At 43.6% G+C, this 12,107-nt stretch overlaps 1 pseudogene; it reads left to right on the top strand.

Annotated features, from left to right (window-relative positions):
- Positions 1-938: 938 nt before the first annotated feature.
- The window catches only part of LOC128066457 (AKT-interacting protein-like), a 76,334-nt pseudogene continuing 65,165 nt past the window's right edge, over positions 939-12,107 (top strand).

Below are 12,107 nucleotides of genomic sequence, written 5' to 3'. Positions count from 1 at the left end.
GCCCTTGGCTCATCCAATCAATGAATATTGTTGGGGAAGAAGAAATTTTCCCCTGTCTTTTTGTGTTATTCTGGCTGACCTAAGAATTAACTTGACATGAGATAGATTAACAAGAAATAAATCAAACAAAAGTTCAGTAACCTGTGTAAATAGGAGAGATCCAGGAAAATTGAGTAACTTGCTAAAATCGCCAAAATCCCCAGTTGATTAATTTTTTTTTCCTTTTTTTTTGGCAACACCATGTGGCACCTGGGATCTTAGTTCCCCACGAGGCATCAAACCAAAGCCCCCTGCAGTGGAAGCTTAAGGTCTTAACCGGTGGACAGCTAGAGAATTCCCCATTTTATTTTATTTTTTTTTAAACTTAAACGTTATTTTTGGGTGTGCTGGATCTTCCATGTTACACGGGCTTTCTATAGTAATGGAGGTGCGGGACGACTCTCTAGTTGTGGTGCGTGGGCTTCTCTTGTTGCAGAGCACAGGCTCTAGAGTACAGATTCAGTAGTTGTGGCACACGGGGTTAGTTGCCTCAAGGCCTGTGGAATCTTCCTCGACCAGGGATGGAACCTATGTCCCCTGGATTGACAGTTGTATTCTTAACCAATGGACCACCAGGGAAAGTCCTCGTGTGGCAAATTTTACTCCCCTCTATGTCTCTCATCTTTGTCAGCCTGACTTCACTCATTACTGCACTAAGTGTAGAGCTGAGATCCTCCTGGGAATGAGTTATAAAGAAGGCCATAAACAGAAACATTTTTTACCACATACAACCAACATTGGTTCAATGTTAATGTGTGGGAAAACGTCATCTTTGCAGAAAGGGAATTTTGACCATGTGAGTTATGTTCCCTAGGGAAAACCCCTAGGCACACAGCTTCTAGGAGTGTGCTGGCCCCTGGCAATTGCTCTAATTACCTGTGAGCTAATTAGAGACCATTATGTATTCAGAAGTGAGATTTTCATCCTTCAAAATTTGCATCTTCAGTGAGGAGCTCATTCTCTATGCATCACAAGGTGAGTGTTCCCTGCTGATTTCTTCTCCTCATATATAAGCCGGGTGCACTCTGGGACTGCTTTAATCAGAAGGCCATTAAGCAGAGCCTGAAGAAGCCAGGAAGAGGAAGCTGACTTCTGGAGCACACAGATGGGTCTGGAGTCTATCTTAAGATAGGAAACAACTATTTGTAGAGAGAATTTGGACAGCTCTTTCCAGAGGCTGCTTTTGAGTTTGTTCAGTCATAATTAGAGGCTTTCCAGAAGAAACCAAATATCAGACACCTCTCTGAGTGAGAATGACCATTGTTAGGGCCCTTCTAAGATTGGAAACAGTGTCAGACTTTATTTTTGGGGGCTCCAAAATCACTGCAGATGGTGACTGCAGCCATGAAATTAAAAGACGCTTACTCCTTGGAAGAAAAGTTATGACCAACCGAGATAGCATATTCAAAAGCAGAGACATTACTTTGCCGACTAAGGTCCGTCTACTCAAGGCTATGATTTTTCCAGTAATCATGTATGGATGTGAGAGTTGGACTGTGAAGAAGGCTGAGTGCCGAAGAATTGATGCTTTTGAATTGTGGTGTTGGAGAAGACTCTTGAGAGTCCCTTGGACTGCAAGGAGATCCAACCAGTCCATTCTGAAGGAGATCAGCCCTGGGTGTTCTTTGGAAGGAATGATGCTAAAGCTGAAATTCCAGTACTTTGGCCACCTCATGTGAAGAGTTGACTCATTGGAAAAGACTCTGATGCTGGGAGGGATTGGGGGCAGGAGGAGAAGGGGACGACAGAGTGAGATGGCTGGATGGCATCACTGACTCGATGGATGTGAGTCTGAGTGAATTTCAGGTGTTGGTGTTGGACAGGGAGGCCTGGTGTGCTGCGATTCATGGGGTCGCAAAGAGTTGGACACGACTGAGCGACTGAACTGAACTGAATGGAACTGAAGATTCTAGGAGGACCCTGTCTTTCTTTCTTTTCTCTCTTTCTTTCCTCCTTTCTTCTTCTTTTTTAAATTGGGTATAGAAGCTATTGTTTTTCCAATAGTCACATATGGATGTGAGAGTTGGACCATAAAGAAGGCTGAACACTAAAGAATTGATGCTTTCTAACTGTGGTGCTGGAGAAGACTCTTGAGAGTCTCTTGGACAGCAAGGAGATCAAACCACTCAGTCCTAAAGGAAAGCAACCTGGAATGTTCACTGAAAGGACTGATGCTAAAGCTGAAGCCTCAATATTTTGACCACTTGATGCAAAGAGCCAACTCATTGGAAAAGACCCTGACACTGGAAAAGGCTGAGGGTGGGAGGAGAAGAGGGCAGCAGCGGATGAGATGGTTGGATGGCATCAATGACTCAATGGACATGAGTTTGAGCAAACTCTGGGAGATAGTGATGGACAGGGGAGCCTGGAATGCTCTAGCCCATGGGGTTGCAGAAAGTCAGGCATGACTTAGTGACCAAACAACAACCAATAGTTACTTTAAATTTTGTGTTAGTTTTTGCTATACAACAAAGTGAATCAGCTGTACACACACGTATATCCCCTCAGAGATGAGGTCTAACTGTCAGTTGAGATGATGCAGAAGATAGAAATAACGAGGGCTACATGACTAGGAATCAGAGGGTAGGGTGATCTTGAGGTCGACTTGATCCAGGGGTGCACTTTCCATTTTCCTGCATTCCTCTTGACTCTGCTTTACTCAGGCCAGCAACCAAGTTCTAGACCACCTAAGGGTGCAGCGACACCCAAAGAAAGAACCCCCAGCAACCTTTTCTAGAGTCTCCTTGGCCCAGTTGGGTCAGTCCTAAAGGCAGAAGAAAACCTTGTGCTGATTACCATCATCCTGGGGTCTTGACCCATTCACTGGTGAGAGGATGGAAACACCAGGACAGATGGAGATGAGCCAGGATGCACCTGCAATCTGACACTCGTTGGAGGTCGGGTGGAATCCACTCACTGGCTCTGAGTCCGGCCCCTCCCCCACCTCAGGCACTGAGAACTTTGCCCAGGGACCAGAAATCAATCCAGCTTTGCTGAAGCACTGATGATGGAGTAGGTAATATTGCATGATGATTTCAGGTATTAGAGCAGTGCATGCAAAAGAGCCTTGTGGGGCTTATCTGGTGTCTCACTGGTAAAGAATCTGCCTGCCAGTGCAGGAGACATGGATTCTATCCCTGATCCAGGAAGATCCCACACGCTGAGGGACAACTAAGCCTGTGCACCACAACTACTGAGCCTGTGCTCTAGAGTCTGCACTCTGTGACAAGAGAAGCCACCACACTTAGAAGCCCAAGCACCGAAACTAGAGAGTAGCCACTGCTCTCTGAAACTAGAGAAAGCCTGCTCAGCAACGAAGACCCAGCAGAGCCAAAAATAAACTTAAAAAGTTATTTACAAAATGATAAGTGTGCTGTGGAGAAGCACAGCTGGCCCCAAGCAGTGACTAACGGTACAACTTGGAGCACTGGGACAGTAGGTCAACGCCTAACAAAATCGCTCAGCAGTAAATTCATTGGATAAGGCTTAGAGGCCATTTGAGCAATCCTCCGTAAATAGGCCATGTTCTTAGAATAAAACATAGATAAATGATACTCAGATAAAGATGTCTTTTCTCTTTAAATCAAGCCTTCTTTTTATTCAGGCAAAATTGAAACAAAAAAAGTTCAAGCGCAGGGGCTCTGCTTCTCCACGCTGTCGCTCTGCACCATTGATTCAGTCTCATTTCAGAGATGCAGGAATTTATAATTGGTTTTCCAGTTGTCACCAAGGCACCTTAATGGCTTCTTACAAATTATCTGTTGTATGAACAACATTGATGGAAACCAAACAAAAGGAAAATAAAAATTAACCCATGCTCTGACAACAGACCAAGCTGTTTATTTTTATTCATGCTTTGTTCAAGCTCTTGCCCGGGTCCACACAAAACTTTATCATATGACAGTCATATTTATATTGCTGCATTGTGAACACATTCTGTGTTTATAGTGTTAATGTCCTAATTATGCCTTTTGGTCTATAATGGATTTTGGAAATGAAAAATCAGTGTCTGTCTTTGACACAACCATACCCTTACCCTCTCCTGCATCCCACCCAGATTTGGAACTGAATTGAGGTTAATTCCTCCACCCTTTGTTTTATTTTTGTGTCAGGGGAATGTGTGCTCTTAGGTGAAGGAACATATGTTGTCCTAACACGGCATAAATTGCATGTCTCCAGAAGAACACCTACTTCTGCAGAATTTTTTCCTTATAATCTTGGTATTCTAATTGCATATCTTTTTCTAGGCTCTATTATTTAGGATTTATACCCTGTATACTTCCTAAAGGATTGTGTGGTTTAGGGATAGAGATGGTGTGAAGTCTAATTAGAGATTTGTCTTAAAACAGGATCGAGTCCAGGGACTTTCCTGGTGGTCCAGTCGTTATAAGACATCACACTCCCACTGCTGGGGGCACAGGTTCCATCCCTGGTCACGAGACTAAGTTCCCACTTGCTTAACAGTGTGCCAATAAATGAATAGAAAGCAAAATTACCATCTCCCCCTTATCATGTTCTAATTAATTCTTCTCTAATAACTGCATACACTGTGATGGGTATGATGGGTGTCATGGAGAGTTTCTGTCTTGAAACAAACTTGATAATTACTCTGTCATTTAAACAAATAGCAGTATCATTAATGTTTCATAAATTCCATGGGAAGATTTTATACTATTGTGTTTCATATTCTATTATGTTTTGGACTGTTAACTTTTTTTTTAAATGAGATTTTGGATAATATGCTACATTTCAGGATTTTTGTCAATCAGATGGGTTAGGGTTACGCTGCTGTAATAGACAATGCCTCAGTGTCACTTGCTTAGAACAATAAAGGTTTATTTCTTGCTTATACTACAAGTTCATCCCACTTGGCTGGCAAACCTTTATCCGCATCTCATTCAGAAATGCTGATCAACGGGGGCTTCACCACCTTCTGTCGGTCGCTGGTCACCATGGCAGGAAGAAGAAGGAAAATGTGGAGAATTGCACACTGGATTTTTTTTTTTTTTTTTTTTTTGCTATTATTCAGTTTTGGGGGAGTATAACTGAAGTATCATAAATGGTACTTTTTTTTCCCCCGTGAAGCTATTGGTCCAGGATCTATGTATTATAGCATTAGCTAGCATTCCTTGTCTTGTTGTGTTTGGTGTGAACCAGGTTAGCTCTTTTATTTCTCTCCCCACCTATGGCAGATGTATCGACTCTGTAGTAAAGGTGTCCTCCCACTTTCCTAGAACCTGCATCCCCAAGAATCTCTGCAGATTCTCATTCCTGTTTCTGTCCTGTCTTGCTGATTTCACTGGTAGATCCTTTATTTTTTTTTAACTTATTATTTTTTATTGGAATATAGCCAATTAATAATGTTGTGATAGTTTCATGTGGACAGTGAAGGGACTCAGCCATATATATACATGTATCCATTCTCTGTCAAACTCCCCTTCCACCCAGGCTGCCACGTAACACTGAGCAGCGTTCTCTGTGCTATACAGTAGGAATCTGTTGGTTGTTCATTTTAAATATGGTAGTGTGTACATGCCAATCCCAAACTTTTTAGACCTGACTTTACTTTGCCTGCCTCCTTTTTCCATTTGATGTCTTTGGGCTGCAATTCCAGAGCAACCTAATCCCAGGGCTCTTTTTTTTAATTTTTAAATTCTCATTAAAAAAAATTAATTGGAGAACAATTCCTTTACAACAATGTGTTAGTTTCTGCTGTATAACAAACTGAATCAGCTATTAAGTGTTAGTTGCTCAGTTATGTCCAACTTTTTGTAATCCCATGGACTGTAGCTCACCAGTCTCCTCTGTCCATTGGATTCTCCAGGCAAGAATATTGGAGTGGGTTGCCATGTCCTTCTCCAGGGGATCTTTCAAACCCAAGGGTTGAATACACGTCCCTTGCATTGCAGGCAGATTCTTTACCATCTGAGCCACCAGGAAAGCCTGTAGGTATACAGATATCCCCTCCTTTCTGAGCTGCCCTCCCCACCTCTTTAGGTCATCCCAGAGCCAGAGATGAGCTCCCCCAGGGCTCTTTTGACTCAAATGTATGCCAAGCACTGAGTTAAGTGTGAGTCCCTCCCTCTTCTAGTACCATCCAGGTCCCAGAGATGTGATTCCTAAGCCAGAGTCCTAGACAATCTACCATCCCAGGGGCACTCAGACAGCCTTGAGAAGAAAATGATATTAAGCAGGACAGTTTGTATGGTATAAAGAATTCATGTGAAAACTATGCTGACATAAAATCCATTCTTTTCATCTCAAAAAAAAAAAAAAATTAACCAGCCAAGTCCTGTCAAAGTGCCTTCCAGATCTCCTGTCCAGAGCATCCTTCCTTCCAGCAGCCAGTCTGAGATGTGAATTTGAGCTGGATTTCCAAGGTTACAGCAGATTCTGGGTGATAATGGCAGACAACTGTCTAGATAAATTGGTAGCAGGAGAGTCTAGCTGGTTGGTTAAGCATCTGGCAGATTCGGCCACTGTGATGGGAGGAGCTTGTAAAGGAAAGGGTAGGACTCCAGAAGTGGGCTTGGGTGTGGGCAGGTAACAGAAGGAAAACTCAGGAATACAAGCCAGAATACAAGCTGAAGCAGACTGACTGAGGCTCAAGTGGGAGCTACCTGTGAGGTCTAGTATTTTTTCCAGACCTGATGATTACCCTGAGGCTTCAGATCCACAGCTTACACAGATCCTGCAGGTTGGGGGGGATGGAGGTGGGGGTGTGGGCTGCTCTCCAGCTGTGGGTGCTGATGAATGAGTGAAGGAGCACCAGGCAGAGTGTGATGAAGGGAATCATTTGTTAGTTTATTTATAGAGGACTAAAAATGATGATCTCTTCCAGATGCAAATACTCACAATCCTCCTAAGAAATCAAGAAAAGAAGCATACAGTTGCAGTTTATGGAGAGAGAGTCTTTCTACAACTGTATTATCATCATACTGCATGGATGCATGTGTGCCAGGTTGCTTCAGTCATTTACAGCTCTTTGCGACCCCGTGGACTGTAGCCCGCCATACTCCTCTGTCCATGGGGATTCTCCAGGCAAGAATACTGGAGTGGGTTGCCATGCTCTCCTCCAAGGGATCTTCCCGAACCAGGGATCAAACCCAAGTCTCTTATGTCCATGCATTGGTAGGCAGTTTCTTTACCACTAGTGCCACCTGGGAAGTGCTACAGCTACACATACATCATATTAGTTTGCTACAGCTGCCCCAGCGAAGAACCACAATCAGGATGGGCTTAAACAACAGAAACTGATTCTCATAATTGTAATGGCTGGACGTCTGAGAGCAAGGTCTAGGCAGAGTCTGTTCCTTCTGGGGGCTATAAAAGAGCATCTTTTTCATGCTTCTCCCCTGGCTCCTGATGGTTTGTTTGCAGTCTTTGGTGGTCTTTGCTTGGTGAAGGATTGCTCCAGTCTCTGCCTTTACTTTCACCTGGCATCCTCTCTGTGTCTGTCTCTAATTTTCTCCTCTTAATCAGGACACCAGTCATTGGACTGGGGGTCCATTCTAATCACCTAACTTTAGCTTAATTGTCACAGTAAAGGGATATGTGACTACGTCACATTCTGAGGTCCTAGAGGACTGACTCTTTCTCTGCATTGTGCATGCTCAGTCGTGTCCTACTCTGCGGCGCCATGGACAGTAGCCCACTAGGCTCCTCTGTCCATGACATTCTTCAGGCAAGAATACTGGAGTGGATTGCCGTTCCCTTCTCCAGGGGATCTTCTCGACCCAGGGATTGAATCCACATCTCTTGCATCTCCTGCATCTCGAGACCCTGAAGAGGAGATGTGTTTTTCAGGTTTTGCAGTCAGTTCATCACATCTGCATGTCTTCCATCATGTGTGAAATGAATTTTTCTGGAGTTATCCTTTACCATTGCTAAGCATACATATTTTGTGATTTGTGCAGAATAGGAGAACTTGAGTTCTCACTTCAAAAGGAAATGTAGATTTTCCATTTAAAGTCAAGTCCTTCATTTCTAAATGCTGAATAGGATGGCAGTCTTTAAAGAATTCCAGATGGTTAAATTAGGAGAATAAAAAGAGAGAGACCAGTCTGATATTACTCATAGAGTTCTAAGCATTTTAATTTGGTTATGAATGAAATGCATTTTCCCTTATCTTCAGTGTGTGACTTTTCATACTTTGTTCGGAAATAATTGCCAACCTCACAACAAGAAGCCCTTGGGCATGTTAAGGTCCCCTCCCCCTGATCCACCCTCCCCTACCCTCGCTGTGCCTGACTTCCCTCAGAAACCAGTTCAAGATGAAGTTGTCCTGCTTAGAATAAAAAGAGGCTGTACTAAGAACGCACATGTTTTCCTCTTGTTTAGTCACTAAGTCGTGTCGACTCTGTGTGACCCCATGGACTGTAGCCTGCTAGGCTCCTCTGTCTATGGGATTTCCCAATCAAGAATACCGGACTGAGTAGCCCTTTTCTCCTCCAGGGAATCTTCCAGTCCCAAGGGTCAAACCCACATCTCCTGCATCAGCAAGCAGATTCTTTACCACTGAGCCATGGGGAAAGCCCAGGTGTTTTCCTATACAGTTTGTCTCTTTGAAGGGGACAAGTCTGGGTGGGTCACAGAGAAGGCTGGGGTGCTGTGATGCTGCTGTTTCTTGGGCTTTGAAGCTAGGGACCCTTGCCCCAGGTTCCTCTCAGGGTCATTTGGTCTGACCAAATGACCAAAACTGGCACTTGGTCATTTCTCTCAGGGAAGTTGAAGCACTCCCCAGTGGGTCATCCAAAACCATGCTCTTTCCTGAGATTCTTGGAGATCAAGTTTCTTCTCTCTGTGCTGTTGCCTTTCTGGTTCTCTGAGCCAAAGATGTACAAAGAGGAGGAAAAGGAGGAGAAAAGGAGGATGAGGAGCATTTGAAAGGAGACACCCTCTCTGTGGTTAGGATTTGCAAGGACACATTGCAAAAGTCCTCAAGGAATCAAGAGGCTGTTGCTCAGATACTCCCAGTGTTGACTTAAAAAATACTCACAACCTAAAAACTGAGGGTTATGTTTTACTTGGTGGGAATTTTTAGGACTTCAAGCCTGGGAGACAGCATCTCAGATTACCTTGAGAGAACTGCAGCCAGGAGGTGAGTTGGAGAGGAGTCAGGTTATATAGAAGTTTTACAAGGAAGGGCAGGTGATCTGAACATCAAAAGATTCAGTTAGTTCAGTTCAGTACAGTTGTTCAGTCGTGTCCGACTCTTTGCAACCCCATGAATCGCAGCACACCAGGCCTCCCTGTCCATCACCAACTCCTGGAGTTCACTCAGACTCATGTCCATCGAGTCAGTGATGCCATCCAGCCATCTCATCCTTGGTCGTCCCCTTCTCCTCCTGCCCCCAATCCCTCCCAGCATCAGTGTCTTTTCCAATGAGTCAACTCTTCACATGAGGTGGCCAATGTACTGGAGTTTCAGCTTTAGCATCATTCCTTCCAAAGAAATCCCAGGGCTGATCTCCAGATTATTGTTAATTAAAGAAAACCAGATATCTCAAGTTCTTTGTATGGGAAGATGGAAACATCTGGGCTCACTGAGATCATTCCTTTGACAGCACCTCAGCTAACTGGGGCCAGTATCCTGTGTATTCTCATCCTGAGTTTCCCTGGGGCTCACTGTGGGGAGTGGCTGCAGCCTGATGAATAGATAGCAGATGTTCTTTTCCTTCTTGAGTTCCTTCAATCTCACTGGCTCACACTGGAGGGCTGCAATAGCCGATGATTGTGACATCCTTGTTTACTGATATGGCAGGAAATACTCCATCTCTCACCAGACATTTCCATGTTCAGATGATGCCCACATTGCTTTAGGAGCCTGACTTCAGCATCCTGAGGTCCCTTCTTAAACCAGATTTCCTCTGCCTTGTGATGTGGCTGTTGAGTCCCTTATGGCCAACCCAGGGACCATAGATGCTGGTCTCGTGGAATCCTCAAGGATTTTAGCAGTAGACAGATTTGATTAAGATCCAAGCCCTGATACTTACAGGAGCTGTGGCTCCATGGGCATATACTCCCACTGGAAAAACTAAATGACTCTTAGACTTTATTGAAAGACTTCTTTTTCTCAAATTGTTATAGCCAATGTTTTAATTTTTTAAATTGAGGTATAGTTGCTTTATAATGCTGTGTTAGTTTCTGCTGTACAACAATGTGACTAGCTATATGTGTACACATATCCCCTCCCTTTTAAGCCTCCCTTCAATCCCCTATCCCATCCCCCATCCCACCCCTCTAGGTCATCACAGAGCACTGAGCTGAGCTCCCTGTGCTATACAGCAGCTTCCCACTAGCTATCTATTTTACACATAGTAGTGTATGTATGTCAATGCTACTCTCTTAATTCATCCCTCCCCCCTCCCCCATATCCAGACGTCTGTTCTTTACATCTGTGTCACTATTCTTGCCTTGGAAATAGGTTCATCTGCACCATTTTCTAAATTCCACATGCATGTGTTAATATACAATATCTGTCTCTCTCTTTCTGTCACTTTGCATGACTCTCTCTAGGTTCATCCACATCGCTACAAATGACCCAATTTCATTTCTTTCTATGGTTGAGTAACATCCCATTGTATATATGTACCACATCTTCTTTATCCACTGATCTGTCATTGGACATTTAGGTACTTCCATGTTCTGGCTATTGTAAATAGTGCTGCAGTGAACACTGGGGTGCGTGCATCTTTTTGAAGGTTGGTTTTCTCAGGGTATATGTCCAGTAGTGGGATTGCTGGATCACTGGGCTTCCCAGGTGGGGCAGTGGTAAAGAATCTGCATGGCAACACAAGAGACATGAGAGATGTGGGTTTAATCCATGGATTGGAAAGATCCCTTGAAGTAGGAAATGGCAGCCTGCCCCCAGTATTATTGCCTGAAAAATTCCATGGACAGAGGAGCCTGGCAGGCTGCAGTCTGTGGAGTCGCAAAGAGTCTGACATGACTGAGTGACTGAGCACACACGTGGTAGTTATATGTTTAGTTTGACCTTCTGTTTTATAGCATAGTAGGGAATCCATATAGCATGGAGACTAAGAATGCAGTCTCTGACCCACCATTTGCCACATTTGTGATTTGTGCGAGTTACTTGAACTCTGTTAGCCTCTGTTTCCTGTAAAATGAAAACAATCACTCTCATGCAGGATGCATGTGCCCAGCACAAAGTCAGAACTCAGTATGAGTCATTTTAGAAACCTGGACTCTTGCTACTGTTTCACTCCCATGTCCTCAGCATGATGGTTTGTTGTCTCATGGTCACAATATGGCAGACATAGTACACCTAATGCAAGTTGGCAGAAAGGGGTGGGTGGGATATGTCTACTCAAAAAATATTATGTGTTATTTATTTGAAATTTGAAGTTTACAGGGTGTCCTGTGTTTTTATTTGCTATGCCAAGCAATGCTACTGCATACAGATGACCATTGAAAGTCAGCTAAACAAAGAAGGGAGTTGGGGAGTTTGGGGCTGACGTGTGCACACTGTTATATTTAAAATAGATAATCAAGAAGAACCTACGGTATAGCACTGTTCATTGTTATGTGGCAGTCTGGAAGGAAGGGGACTTTGGGGGAGAATAGATACATGTATATGTATGGGTGAGTCCCTTGGATGTTCGCCTGAAACTATTATAACATTGTCAGTTGGTTATACTCCAATATAAAATAAAATTTATTTTAAATTATTAGAGAAATTCAAATCAAAACTATAATGAGGTATCACCTCATACCGGTCAGAATGGCCATCATCAAAGAGTCTACAAACAATAAATGCTGGAGAGGATGTGGAGAGGGGGGAATGCTCTTTCACTGTTGGTGGGAATGTAAATCGATACAGCCGCTATGGAAGACGGTATGGAGATTCTTTAAAAAACTAGGAATAAAACCAGCATATGATGCAGCAATCCCACTCTTAGGCCTATACCTTGAGGAAACCAAAACTGAAAAAGGCACATGTATCCCATCATCCATTGCAGCACTATTTACAATAGCTAGAATATGGAAGCAACCTAGATGTCCATCAACAGATGAATGGATAAAGAAGTCACGGTACGTATACATCA

The sequence above is a fragment of the Budorcas taxicolor genome, chromosome 21, assembly GCF_023091745.1.
Source record: "Budorcas taxicolor isolate Tak-1 chromosome 21, Takin1.1, whole genome shotgun sequence".
NCBI classification, from domain to species: Eukaryota; Metazoa; Chordata; class Mammalia; order Artiodactyla; family Bovidae; genus Budorcas; species Budorcas taxicolor.
This window is presented reverse-complemented; position numbering and strand designations above follow the sequence as displayed.